General features: G+C 37.9%; 1 protein-coding gene across 3 annotated transcripts in view; it reads left to right on the forward strand.

The window, feature by feature from the left end:
• stim2b (stromal interaction molecule 2b) overlaps nucleotides 1-15,228 on the forward strand; it is a 49,119-nt gene that overhangs the window by 16,783 nt on the left and 17,108 nt on the right. The window lies entirely within an intron of this gene.

The raw sequence follows: 15,228 nt of genomic DNA on the forward strand, positions 1-15,228 counted from the left end.
TAATTTTATTTTATGTAAAATCATTTTCTAACTGTTTTAAAATCATTTTAAATAAGTAAATTTATTAATAATTATGAAAGTTTTAAAATTGCTTGTTTTATTCTTGTTATTATTTTTCTTCATTATTATTTTAATTTATTTTATGTAAAGCACTTTGAATTACCATTGTGTACGAAATGTGCTATATAAATAAACTTGCCTTGCCTGCTTTGCCTTGCCTTGCCTATATTTATATGTGTAGCAATAGCCAAAAATGCATTGAATGGGTCAAAAAGATAAATTATTAGGATATTAATTAAAGATCATATTTCATGAATATATTTTGTAAATTCGCCACCGTAAATATATAATTACTTAAATTTTGATAAGTAATATGCATTGGAAAGGACTTCATTTGGACAGCTTTAAATAAGATTTTCTAAATATTTAGAGTTTTGCAAGATCCAGATTTTTAAATAGTTGTATCTCAGTCAACTATTTCCATACATCAATGGAAAGCTTATTTATTCAGCTTTTAGTTAATGTATAAATCTCAAATTCGAAAACTGTCCCTTAAAGCGTTGGTTCCCCCCAAAATGAAAATTATGTCATTAATAACTCACCCTCATGTCATTCCAAACCAGTAAGACCTCAGTTTATCTTCGGAACACAGTTTAAGATATTTTAGATTACCATTTTTGGGTGAACTAACGCTTTAAAGGCACAATATGTAAATTTTTGCCACTAGAGGACAAAACAATAATAAAGGATAATATCACGGATAAAGTTGTGATGTAATTTTTTTATTCTTAATTACACCTTGCACAGTTATTCAAACAGCAAATACATTACACTTTGTTGTTTATAATGAGAGAATTTGCGTGAGAGCTGAATTCAGCCAGTGTGTGCAGTGAACAAAAAAACTTGTATTGATGTTTCTGATTGGTCATCGCATTCTTGAGCTCAGAACCGGTTTGTCACAAGTTTCGGAAAGTTTTTTTCGAGTATGGGTCTGTGTGACGTTAGATGGAGCGGAATTTCCTTATATGGGTCCTAAGGGCACTTCTCCCGGAAGAGCGCGCGCTCCCGTATAGTAGAGCAGAGATGAGACATTCACTGTCCAGAGCGAGAGCGAAATGTCTCAAAAGAAGTGTGTTTTTGGTTGCTAGAGCAAGACAACCCTGCACAGATTACCAAAAAAAAAAAAAAACATCAAGGGACCAGTGGATGCTTTTAAAGAGCATCGACCGAGTTGTGCAAGTGTTTTTGTTTGTTCCGTGCATTTCGAAGATGCTTGTTTTAGTCATTTTCCAAAACCGCTAAGTGTAACGGAGGCCAGCGAGTAGTGCTGTGCAGGTAAACCTCCCCGATCTTAAGAGACACACTAGCAACAGATGCTAGTGGCTGTAGCCATTTAGCCTCCTTGTTAGAGGAGACCCGGGTTCGAGCCCCACTCGGAGCGAGTGCGAGGAGCATCAGGAAGGACCCGGGAGAGAGGGGTTACATAAGCAAATATATACAGTTTCAATTAGGGATGGGTACCGAAACCCGGTATTAAACTGGCCCCGGGGCTAAATTATGAAAGACCGTAGTATCAGTAAGATCTGACGTTACCGGTTCTGCTTTCGGTACTGGAGAGGAAAAAATTGATGTACTATGTATTTTTGCTTAAAAATGTTATAGTGCACATTTAATCTCACCAAACATTTCTAATGTGTGATCATATTAAGAAGTTTGTCTGTGAGATCTGAGAGATCGCTCATGCGCGCTTGCGGAGGCTGTCAGTCACACACACACACACACACACACACACACACACCACAACGAGCGCTGCACACGCACAGACATACCAGTATGAAAACACCCGCTTAGTAATAAAGAGTGACGATGGCGAATAGATTTGCTTAATGATGGTATTGTGCACATTTTATCTCACCAAACATTTCTAATGTGCGACATATTAAGACGTTTGTCTCTGAGATCTGCGAGATCGCTCATGCGCGCTGCGGAGGCTGTCTGTCAGTCACACCCACACACAACAAGAACGAGCGCGGCGCACACACACGCGAAGGGGCTGTTCACATATCGCGTCTTTTGCGTGCTAAAGTTCATTATTTCAAATGCAGGTTCACAGTATGCGCGCTCCTAATGGAAGCGGCGCGGTCGCGACGCGCACGCGGTCCGACGAGCTCGTTTTTTTTCCTGGCGCATCCGCATCGCATCGAGTAAAAAACATCTCAACTTTTCAGAATGCCGCAAGCGCACCGCAGGTCATGTAACTTCCTCACCTTTTCTGTAACAACGTTGAAGCTCAGCCAAGATGAAGGAACAGCTGATAGCTGAATGTGGATTTTTTTATTAATTTAGTAGCAGTGCTACTGCACAGTTTTTAGTGCTGCAAATCCATTCATCCATTGCTGAAATTTCCGCGTCTTCATGGAGAGAGCAGGTCATGGTTGCTTAGCAACGGCAGACTCCTCAGGAGCGCAAGTGCCTGAAGGATTTTGGGGAAAAAATCAGAAAGCGGCACGCCTAGTGTTTTCCACACGTTTTTAGACGCAATATGCAAACGGCCCCTTTCAGTACAAAAACTCCTGCTTAATACAAAGAGTGACGATGGCGGAGACAGTAAAACGTACTAAAGTGTGGTTATACTTCACTAGAGTGGATGCAGTGGTTGTCATAAGTGCAACAAAATTTTTGCATGTAAGGGCGGAAACACAAGCAATCTGTCAAAGCATCTTTCAAAAGTGCATTATGTGCAAACAGAGAAATGCACGGTTTTCGACTGCCTAACACAGCTCAAAGTACCGATAAGAATACCGTTAAAGTACCGGACTGTTAAGCAGAATCGGTAAGAGTAGTAATACTGTTAAAACCTTAACGATACCCATCCCTAGTTTCAATACATACCACATAGATACGCTGTTGTAGTCGTTGCTGCTGCTGCTCTCGTTCAGTTTCAGCCTCGGGATCTGATTCTGGATCATAAATAAACGGCTGAATCTGACTGTTAGCCATGGTTTGTTTTGGATGATGTTTTTTTTTCCTCACGGTGATGTCACAACTTCCAAATGCTCTCAACGCAAAAGCCTACTCGCGCTCGTGATTCTTTAGCTCCGCCCACATGTCACGCCTCCAGTGGCTCGTGTTTTTCCGAAAAAAATCGGCACAGACTATATTTCTCTTATAAAAATGATAAAACTAAAGACTTTTTGGAGATATTAAAGATGCAGTACTACTCTATAGGTACTCAAGATTAACAGGAGATTGAGTGAAAATGAGCATTTCACCCCCCCTTTAAATAATAATAATAATTATATATATACATATACACGCATACAGTATATATATATATACAGGGTGCGATTTGTGAAAAAAACAGGGGGGATGTTTTGAAAGATTTTAATTCATAAAAATAAATCATGAGAACATGAACTAGATGACGTAATGTAATGTAAATTATTAGGATATTAAAAAAAAAAGATGTAAATTATTAGGATATTAATTAAAGATCATATTTCATGAATATATTTTGTAAATTCGCCACCGTAAATATATAATTACTTAAATTTTGATAAGTAATATGCATTGGAAAGGACTTCATTTGGACAGCTTTAAATAAGATTTTCTAAATATTTAGAGTTTTGCAAGATCCAGATTTTTAAATAGTTGTATCTCAGTCAACTATTTCCATACATCAATGGAAAGCTTATTTATTCAGCTTTTAGTTAATGTATAAATCTCAAATTCGAAAACTGTCCCTTAAAGCGTTGGTTCCCCCCAAAATGAAAATTATGTCATTAATAACTCACCCTCATGTCATTCCAAACCAGTAAGACCTCAGTTTATCTTCGGAACACAGTTTAAGATATTTTAGATTACCATTTTTGGGTGAACTAACGCTTTAAAGGCACAATATGTAAATTTTTGCCACTAGAGGACAAAACAATAATAAAGGATAATATCACGGATAAAGTTGTGATGTAATTTTTTTATTCTTAATTACACCTTGCACAGTTATTCAAACAGCAAATACATTACACTTTGTTGTTTATAATGAGAGAATTTGCGTGAGAGCTGAATTCAGCCAGTGTGTGCAGTGAACAAAAAAACTTGTATTGATGTTTCTGATTGGTCATCGCATTCTTGAGCTCAGAACCGGTTTGTCACAAGTTTCGGAAAGTTTTTTTCGAGTATGGGTCTGTGTGACGTTAGATGGAGCGGAATTTCCTTATATGGGTCCTAAGGGCACTTCTCCCGGAAGAGCGCGCGCTCCCGTATAGTAGAGCAGAGATGAGACATTCACTGTCCAGAGCGAGAGCGAAATGTCTCAAAAGAAGTGTGTTTTTGGTTGCTAGAGCAAGACAACCCTGCACAGATTACCAAAAAAAAAAAAAAACATCAAGGGACCAGTGGATGCTTTTAAAGAGCATCGACCGAGTTGTGCAAGTGTTTTTGTTTGTTCCGTGCATTTCGAAGATGCTTGTTTTACAAACAAGGCCCAGTTTGACGCCAGATTTACATATCGTTTATTTCTTAAGGATAATACAGTCCCAACCAAAAAGGGTCATGATCGTGTGTTGGAACCGCAGGCGGTGAGTAAAACTGCTTCAAATATCTCTGTGTTGTTAACTTAGCTATTGGCTTGTACACCTTTAAAGAAAAAAAAAAGACGACATAAAGTTGAACTTAGTCATTTTCCAAAACCGCTAAGTGTAACGGAGGCCAGCGAGTAGTGCTGTGCAGGTAAACCTCCCCGATCTTAAGAGACACACTAGCAACAGATGCTAGTGGCTGTAGCCATTTAGCCTCCTTGTTAGAGGAGACCCGGGTTCGAGCCCCACTCGGAGCGAGTGCGAGGAGCATCAGGAAGGACCCGGGAGAGAGGGGTTACATAAGCAAATATATACAGTTTCAATTAGGGATGGGTACCGAAACCCGGTATTAAACTGGCCCCGGGGCTAAATTATGAAAGACCGTAGTATCAGTAAGATCTGACGTTACCGGTTCTGCTTTCGGTACTGGAGAGGAAAAAATTGATGTACTATGTATTTTTGCTTAAAAATGTTATAGTGCACATTTAATCTCACCAAACATTTCTAATGTGTGATCATATTAAGAAGTTTGTCTGTGAGATCTGAGAGATCGCTCATGCGCGCTTGCGGAGGCTGTCAGTCACACACACACACACACACACACACACACACACCACAACGAGCGCTGCACACGCACAGACATACCAGTATGAAAACACCCGCTTAGTAATAAAGAGTGACGATGGCGAATAGATTTGCTTAATGATGGTATTGTGCACATTTTATCTCACCAAACATTTCTAATGTGCGACATATTAAGACGTTTGTCTCTGAGATCTGCGAGATCGCTCATGCGCGCTGCGGAGGCTGTCTGTCAGTCACACCCACACACAACAAGAACGAGCGCGGCGCACACACACGCGAAGGGGCTGTTCACATATCGCGTCTTTTGCGTGCTAAAGTTCATTATTTCAAATGCAGGTTCACAGTATGCGCGCTCCTAATGGAAGCGGCGCGGTCGCGACGCGCACGCGGTCCGACGAGCTCGTTTTTTTTCCTGGCGCATCCGCATCGCATCGAGTAAAAAACATCTCAACTTTTCAGAATGCCGCAAGCGCACCGCAGGTCATGTAACTTCCTCACCTTTTCTGTAACAACGTTGAAGCTCAGCCAAGATGAAGGAACAGCTGATAGCTGAATGTGGATTTTTTTATTAATTTAGTAGCAGTGCTACTGCACAGTTTTTAGTGCTGCAAATCCATTCATCCATTGCTGAAATTTCCGCGTCTTCATGGAGAGAGCAGGTCATGGTTGCTTAGCAACGGCAGACTCCTCAGGAGCGCAAGTGCCTGAAGGATTTTGGGGAAAAAATCAGAAAGCGGCACGCCTAGTGTTTTCCACACGTTTTTAGACGCAATATGCAAACGGCCCCTTTCAGTACAAAAACTCCTGCTTAATACAAAGAGTGACGATGGCGGAGACAGTAAAACGTACTAAAGTGTGGTTATACTTCACTAGAGTGGATGCAGTGGTTGTCATAAGTGCAACAAAATTTTTGCATGTAAGGGCGGAAACACAAGCAATCTGTCAAAGCATCTTTCAAAAGTGCATTATGTGCAAACAGAGAAATGCACGGTTTTCGACTGCCTAACACAACTCAAAGTACCGATAAGAATACCGTTAAAGTACCGGACTGTTAAGCAGAATCGGTAAGAGTAGTAATACTGTTAAAACCTTAACGATACCCATCCCTAGTTTCAATACATACCACATAGATACGCTGTTGTAGTCGTTGCTGCTGCTGCTCTCGTTCAGTTTCAGCCTCGGGATCTGATTCTGGATCATAAATAAACGGCTGAATCTGACTGTTAGCCATGGTTTGTTTTGGATGATGTTTTTTTTTCCTCACGGTGATGTCACAACTTCCAAATGCTCTCAACGCAAAAGCCTACTCGCGCTCGTGATTCTTTAGCTCCGCCCACATGTCACGCCTCCAGTGGCTCGTGTTTTTCCGAAAAAAATCGGCACAGACTATATTTCTCTTATAAAAATGATAAAACTAAAGACTTTTTGGAGATATTAAAGATGCAGTACTACTCTATAGGTACTCAAGATTAACAGGAGATTGAGTGAAAATGAGCATTTCACCCCCCCTTTAAATAATAATAATAATTATATATATACATATACACGCATACAGTATATATATATATACAGGGTGCGATTTGTGAAAAAAACAGGGGGGATGTTTTGAAAGATTTTAATTCATAAAAATAAATCATGAGAACATGAACTAGATGACGTCATGCGCTAATTATCATATTTATGACCTAAGTGCTTCGTATTTTACTGCCTCCCTATGCTCAAATACCGCAATTTAATCTAGCCATTTAAAGTATTTCTTAATTAAACTGTTTTTATTACTATATTTTAATGTTTCTTTTGTCAGACAAAGGAATGCATATTATAATGACTGAAACGCGGTCCATTAAGACTAGGACTATACATAACCAGCTCTCAAACATTAATCTGCATTAATGAAATCAAATACACATACGATAAAGTCAGTGGTTGTGCTGTGACTGATGTCGGCTATACTTGCTCGTAAAATAGAGTTAGAAGCAACAGAATATTTTTTTTATTTTTATTTTTTACTGAAAGTGCTGCTCCTCTCTGCACTCGCTGAACACAGGAGAAGCAGAGAGAGAGGCTCACACTTTAGAAAGAGATAGCTCGCGCTCGTGCGGCAGCACCAGAAAGTCTCATAGACTATACAATGATTGCCCAATCTTCAGTTTCTCTTAAAAATAGATTTTCAGTTTTTTACGCCATGTTGTCTAATGTCGGTTCCTCCTCCTTAGATCCTCTGAAACAAGTATGGGAAAAAGATTTTGGAACTAATCTCAGTGACGATGATTGGGTTTCGGCCTGTACTGGCATCTACTTTAGAGGCGCATCAATATCAAAACCATGAGCAAAGCTTCAAGTTATTTGTTACTCAAGTTACTTATTTAACAACGGTTGGCCTCCACAAGATCTTTCCTAATGCTTCCCAACTGTGTTTCAAATGTAAGTCTAATATTGGTACGGTCATGCATGTGTTTTGGGACTGTGATATGATCAAGACTTACTGAAAAGAGATACATAAAGCTGTTCAGAAGATTATTGGTAAATCTTTTGCTTTATCCCCAAGTATCTATCTCTTGAACTGTAAAGCTGAATTACATCTCAACCATGATCAAGAATGTGTGTTACATTTCTGTACCTTTTTGGCGAGAAAACGTATACTTTTGTTGTGGTCCACTCGTCATGTCCCTTCCATCAATATGTGGTTGAGTCAAGTTGCCACATATCTACCTTTAGAAAAACTAACCTGTGATCTACACCGGAAGTCTAACGACTTTTGTCGTGTTTGGTCCCCTCTTTGGAATTTCCTTGAGAAAGTATGTTGATTGTCTTTATTTCTTGATTTTTGTTTGGACTGGTGCTATTGCCCTTCATTCAACCCTTGAACTATCATTGTATAACTGTATGATGGACTGTATGATGGATGACTGTGTATAATGCTATGGGACACCTGTACCACGGTTTTGTTACTGTAAAACTATATTAAAAAAATGATTGCCCAAAAAGTCGTTAAATTTGTCGATAGTCGCTTTTTTGGGAAAAAGTCGCTAAATCTATCTAGCGGCAAAGTCGCCAAGTTAGCAATTCCACTGCCCAGCGGACCGGCTTCAAACGTCTCGCAATTTTTGATAGATTATTACTTGTGAGGTGTAACCAATCGGATAGCGCTGCGGGCAGGACATTGAGCAAATCTGCAGAGTGGTGAATACAGAGAGGCTGAGCGGCAGCTATATCAGAGCGAGCTAAAGTAGCGCATTTTAAAATAAAATTTACTTTTCATACCATGGATCAGTGATAAGTTTTGTGATCCATCTCGCCACTAGTGTAGTAGCACTGATCACTTTGAGGGGGGGATAAATTTATCCCCACCAGGGATAAAATTAATTAAGTAGAGGCGGGGATACATTGACCAGAAAGGGGAAATCCCACACGTCCCCCTGCTCCCCCCCATATATATATATATATATATATATATATATATATATATATATATATATATATATATATATATATATATATATATATATGTATATGTTTATGTATATTTTTTGTATGATGGATTCTAAGGCCGGTGACACACTGGCTGCGTGTCGTGAGCGTGGCGTTTCTGCTGCTTCTGAGTTGCGTGACGGCTGCTTCGCGTTTTCTGTGTCTTTTGCACAGCAGAATCGTGCCTGATGCGGCGCTGGTGTGCTGCTGCGCTGCTGCCACTGTAGGTGACATAGAGGGAAGCCGCCGAGGCGCCGACAGACCAGGATCTTGTCTTCACGACAACAATATCTATACTTCATGTTGAGCATAAATATAAAGCCTACTGATAAAGGACACCGTCAACAGTATTGACGGCAAAATAGATTATGTTTGACAGGTGCAATATGCCAGTGTGTCACCGGCCTAAGGTTTTCAAAAGGAATTACGGGAGTGTGAACATCACTACAACTACGAAAAAAACTATTGTAATTCAAGCAGCTTCCGTCGGCATTTAAACAGACCTTTGCTCTTAATTCCGATTGGACCAACGCAATAACGAAATATGATCAGGTCTAAAAACTGAAACTGTTGATGCTGCATTTTACACTTCGGAAAAGTTATATATTTTTTTTAAATATGAGCAGGCCTACAAGCTGGGATTGGTAATGCTGCACTGTAGTCATAGTATTTATTTATATTTTTCATTATATTTTATTATATGATATTGGTTTGAGACTGGGAGTATTTTATTTAGTGGAGAACTTTGCAGCAGTATTTTATTTCTTATTCTTTTTTTATTATTCTTATTCTTATTTTATATATATTTTATTAAAAAGTATCTAAAAAAAGTGTAAACAATTTTAAAAAATAAAAAGTTTATAGTAATATACATATATATATATATATTTTTTTGGGGGGGGGAATTTCTCTGGATTTAAAGATCATTGGAACTTTTGGTACATTAATAAATGCACAACTGTGTGAAATATATCACACTGTGCAAGTAGTAAAATCTTACATATTGTGCATTTAACTTGTTTTGTGGTTCAGGGTCACATATATTAGATTTTTATGCAGCTATATTTTTGAAGCAGTGCTCAGTGAGAAATAGTAAATCAAGTCATCTTTTTTTGGAGATTTTACTTTGCATTGTGGGTAAAGTGGGCTGAAGTGCTAGAAGACTTAGCATATGCTTTGAGGTTAGTTGTAATCCAGCTCTGCAGGCCCCCAAAAACAGGTGTGTTCTCAAAGGCCACTTATCCGGCTTCACAAACTGCTAGAGTTACACATTCTGTAGCTGTGTTGTTATGTGCTGCACTTCCGCATTAACTTTGTTCGGCTAATTGATTGTGGATAGACCGAAGGCCTAATTATTCCAGTGGCGCCTCGGATGTGGTCAAAGGTTAAATCCATCATTCTCTGATGTCCGCTCTGTGGACAGTGAGCGAGGTGTGGTCATAACATACTGCAATACTGTACGTGCTCTAGTGGAGTTTTATCAGTTAAATTGATCTACTGCAAATACACTTGTGTCCATATAAGTTGTTTGTCATTCAGTTTTTCCCATGTAGACTCGACATTGCCGTATTCTAACTGAAATATAATCAGCAGTTTACAATGCTGTTGCACAATGTTTACCTTCTCAATCTCAACAAAGTTCTCGATGGATGCTTGCCATCAGACTGCTGATGAAGTCATTGGATGAGTGGCAAAACTTCTTCAACCACTGGAAAATAAAGCGTAAATGCTCTTGGGGAAAATTTGTTCAGAAATTCCTGGATGTATGCCTTTTGTAAAGCTGAAATGGAAATTTGAAAAAGGAGTAAAACTGGAGATTTTTAAAGGTCTGGTTGTGCCAGTGTAATAGAGCTATACCACACTGCTCTAGTACTGTTGTTGACCATATTTGATGTCTTTCCCTGCTTAAATGCTAGAAGTCATGTTTGTGGTGGTGGCATTCTAGAGAACCTGTAGGAGAGGTCGCAGGAAGTGGTTCCAAACAAACAGGAACTCGCAGTTCTTAAACAGGAAGTTCAGAGGGTTGCCTACTCTCAATATTCACTATGACGTGGCTTTGAGAAGTCAGATTAATAAAGAACTGTTTGACAAGAGCTGTCTCTCTCATGATATTTGCTGAAGAAATATAGTGCCATTGTCAATGGAAATGCAAATATCACTATAACCAAATGCTTTCATTCTAAACAAATGTTAACAAGGCATTTGTCTTTATATTTAGACTACTGTTCACAGTGTCTATGATTTGGCAGTGATCTAAAGGAGGCCTACTACTTGTTTGACCTATTTCATTTCAGTATGAGACCACCAGACACTCTGTATTCACTGTTCTCACTGTACAGGTTTCCTCTAATATATGTAAACACAAGTAACACCTAAACCAGCGGTTCACACATTGTGACACACTTTTTAGATGATTACTTGATACTTGATTTTTATAGGACTAAGTCTTTCTTTCTTTCTTTCTTTCTTTCTTTCTTTCTTTCTTTCTTTCTTTCTTTCTTTCTTTCTTTCTTTCTTTCTTTCCAAATTGAATAGTGTTGTCGCAGATTGTGCTTTTTTAAACACTACTGCATTACCTTTATGTAGCTAGCTGTATAGCTAAATAATCTTGAAACCATAGGTTAGAATAGGTGGGAAATAAAAAAAATAAAAACCTCAAAGGATTTCTGATGCTGATGACCGTTGAAATGCATCCTCACGAACTGTAAAAAAAAAAAAAAAAAAAGGAGAGTTGCCTGGCCTTAATCGACTTGCTGTGACCCCTTCAGTTAGGCAATGTGTGCGTGTCAGTGTGACTTCTGCATTTGTCATTAGGCCGTGGAGGTAAGAGGGTGGACCTCCCCCCTCTTTCAAACTGACTGACCCTATCGGAGAAGTTTCTTCATACAGCGGGGACCACGCTGGATGTCTGTCTTTATGTTAAAGTCACAGTATGTGCGACTACCTCTACACATCATCTGCAAACACAAACGGATCATGTGTGGTTCTTCTCCCTCTCATGACTGCACACTGCTCTCTTTTCTTATCCTAGTGCAAAAACTGATCTTCAGTGTTGCTTATACAATCATAGATAAGTATCTGGTGTAATTAAGTCTCTGTCTCCCTCTGCGTTGGTGGTTAGTCACTCATGTCTTGAGTTTCAGCTTCAATCCGCACATTCCTACTGTAATGGCACACAAGCTCTGTCTCCTTTTCTGGAAGTATGAACTTGTGGATTGTGAGCTTTGTCAGATTTTGAAAAAAATATTGTAAGTATTTTAACACACACTTATGCAATATCATAAGCAGAGGATTATAGGTGCCCTGTCCATGGAGGAATAATATGCCTTTTTATGGAGGTTCAGAAAGACAGAAGCAAAAGGGGTTGGTGAGGGCCGTTTTTACCATTACCTTTTTGCTTTTAAACTGTTGTTATGATTTGGTGATCTTGCTAATTTGAAACAGGAAGTTAGGAAATTCAAAAAAAAAAAAAAAAAAAAAAATAATAATAATAATAATAATTAATTAAAATAAAATCAGGCCAAGTAATGTGCTTTGACTGACAAAAAAAGTTTGGGAATCCCTAAATGTATCATAAGGATAAGAATGTGTTTAAATTACTCCTGAATTCATAAATCCATGTGTCATTTTTTATGGCTTTTGAATTATGGTGATATTACATCATTATTGCCTCAAAGTTATGATGAATTGACTTGTATTTATTTTTTGTTTCATTATTATTATTATTATTATTATTATTATTATTATTATTATATGTATCTTGTAAGGCTGATGTGATGATTTAACGTTACAGTAAATTTAAAGTAATAAAGTTGCAAAAACAGCACTGTTGTTTTAGTTAAAAATTAATACCATATTACACAAATTTGACCCATGTTGACATGTTGAGATACTGGTAGCATGATAAAGCAAGGGTGGTCCAAAACTAATAGAGGTCCCTGATCCAGAACTGGTATTATTCCCGTCCCATGACAGCATCTCAGGGGGAAACTGGTAAAGATGCATGAACCATTCCACTTTCTCTCAGATTCTCCCTCTTTCTTTGAAGTAATGTTTTACTTTCAGTATGCGTCACCTTGCTGCATTTCATTGAGCTACTCATTTGACTGGACTTCTCATCTTAACTCTCTAGAGAGGCCCAGTCTAGGAGACTGTCACAGCAGCCCACCAGCTCCTCTTGACAGCTCATATCTCTCTTGGTTTTTCTCTGTTTTCTCTCCTGCGATGAATGAACACATACTTACATAAAAAGCTGTTCCTATTGCCACATCATCTGAAGCTGATGCGTGTGTTGAGAGTGTTTGAGCAGTGTGCCTACTCCTGTCTGAGCCAGGCATCCATCTGCATTCCGAGTGTCCCAAGCACATATCGTATCTCTCACAGTATGCATTTACTTTACACCCCGCTTCTCTCTTGCAATTCTGTAATTACCAGTTAGATTAAAGGGGCCACACGACTTTGAGAAAAAAAGGGATTATTTTAGTAGGTGAATAAAGTACATAACATTTGAGGGTGTTGTACCAATAAAGGTACAATTTCTATGCATTTTCTTTTCTGGGAGTGTATTTACAGAATGCTTATTACCTATTTATTTAGTAGTTTCCATAAATAATGTATAATTGTATTAAAATACAGTACAAAATGATACAATGATAATAAATACAATATCCTAAAAAAAAGAGGTGTTTCTTTTTCTTTTTTTATGCTATATTTATGTATAGACATTGATCGCTCTTTTATAGGCATTTTTATACTAACTTTTTATTTGGTGACTTTTCAGATAGAACTGAACAACTGATTTCCTTCGCCATTACGAATATCCTGAAAAAGAATTGATCAGAGGGGATGTGTGGCTTGTCGTTCGTATAGCTTGAGTTAAAAGTGGCTTTTGAAGATTGTTTGAGAGTTACTTTTCCCTTTATTTCATGGAAAGAAAGTTTTAGCAAGTGGCGGTTCATCTTTTATCTGTGACTCGTGCCTTCATTTAAGGAGTTCATTTATTTCTCATGGAGGCCCGTACTGTTCTTTGTCATTGAGATAAACCACTTCCTGACAACTGGAAACAAAAATCTATTTATAACTTTGTGCTTCCTAATTTTACACTCACTCATTTTGTTCTCCAGAACTATTTTTGCTATTTGGTCGTGTTTATTCTCCCCCTCACTGTGTCCCTTCCTGCCACATGCTGTATGTGCTAGAGGGGCTTTGTAGTAAGTTTATTAATGTCACCTGAATGAAAAGTGACCTGCACATCATCAGCAGTCTTTTGGTTTTCTTTGCTAATCTGAATATGCTGTTAAAAGTGTTCTGTTTTTATTCCTTTTAATTATGCATACAGTGGACTATGTAAATATGAGACCACTTGTGGAAATGCTTCTGTTTCGATTTTTGCCACTTTTTTTTATTTAAAGGGGTCATATGATGCAATTTTCAAGTTTTCCTTTCTGTCTGGACGCAATGAAACACAACACGTAAAAAGTATAAGTCATTTTAATCAGTAATTATGTTGCGCCGGAGTTCTGACCGAGACAGTATCACAGTATGGTAAGGGCCGTAACATTTCCGTCACACGCTTGGCCAGCTGGCCAATCAGAGCACACCTAGCTTTTCAGAACAATGAGCTTTGTAAAAAAATTATGTGTTTCAGAAGGCGGGGCATAGAGGAGAAACAATAATGAACATTATGTAATAATGAAAATAGTATTTTTTTTTACTTAAACTGCATAAACACATTTCATTACACCAAATACACCAAATATGGTTGTTTTTAGCAACATCATATGACCCCTTTAATATAATTTTTTATTTCATATGATCAGCATAAAGTTTTACATAAGAGTTACCACAAATTTCAAAATGTCTTTTGTGACGGATGCATTAACTTTTGTGTGAAACCTGATGGTCATGATCCAAAGATTTTAGAAATGGATGCACAAATCTGAACAAAGAGTCACATGATCTATGTCACAAATGTATTCATTTTATTAGTTTAGTTATTTTTATTTTTTTTATAAAATCCCAAATTCTGTGTGGACTTTGCTGTTTGACGTGCAGCATTTGTAATTGTTAGGCATTTCTTCTTGTCACAGTGTTCCTGTGATGTCACCCATCAGCACAAGGGAGTTTTATGCAAAAAAAAAAAACACACATGGAAATGAGTGTGGACAGGGACATCTGGTACACAAATATGATTATGCAATCAGACTGGGGAACACATACAAGGCATAATGCAAATACTAAGAAAAGACCTTCTTTTGTTTAACTTTGTTTTGCAGAATTTTGAGGTTGTTCAGCCATAAAAGGAAGGACTTTAGTCACTTTTTTTGTTGGTGATACAGTAGCTCTGTGCTTTTCATTCATTTAACATAAATAGTTTTTAACATAACTAGTGTCTGGGGACCCTCAGATCCAACCTTTTAAAAAAGTGCATTAATTGTGCACGTTAATGTATATCAATGTATATAAACATCTTCTAAAATACTTGTAGAAAAAATTATATAAATGAAATAAGCATACTTAAAGAGAGCATACTTTAAATGTACTAAATTGCAACTTCATCGTGTGTATTTTGAAATAGTTTTGAATATACAAGAAT

The sequence above is a fragment of the Carassius gibelio genome, chromosome B7 (genome assembly GCF_023724105.1).
Source record: "Carassius gibelio isolate Cgi1373 ecotype wild population from Czech Republic chromosome B7, carGib1.2-hapl.c, whole genome shotgun sequence".
NCBI lineage: Eukaryota > Metazoa > Chordata > Actinopteri > Cypriniformes > Cyprinidae > Carassius > Carassius gibelio.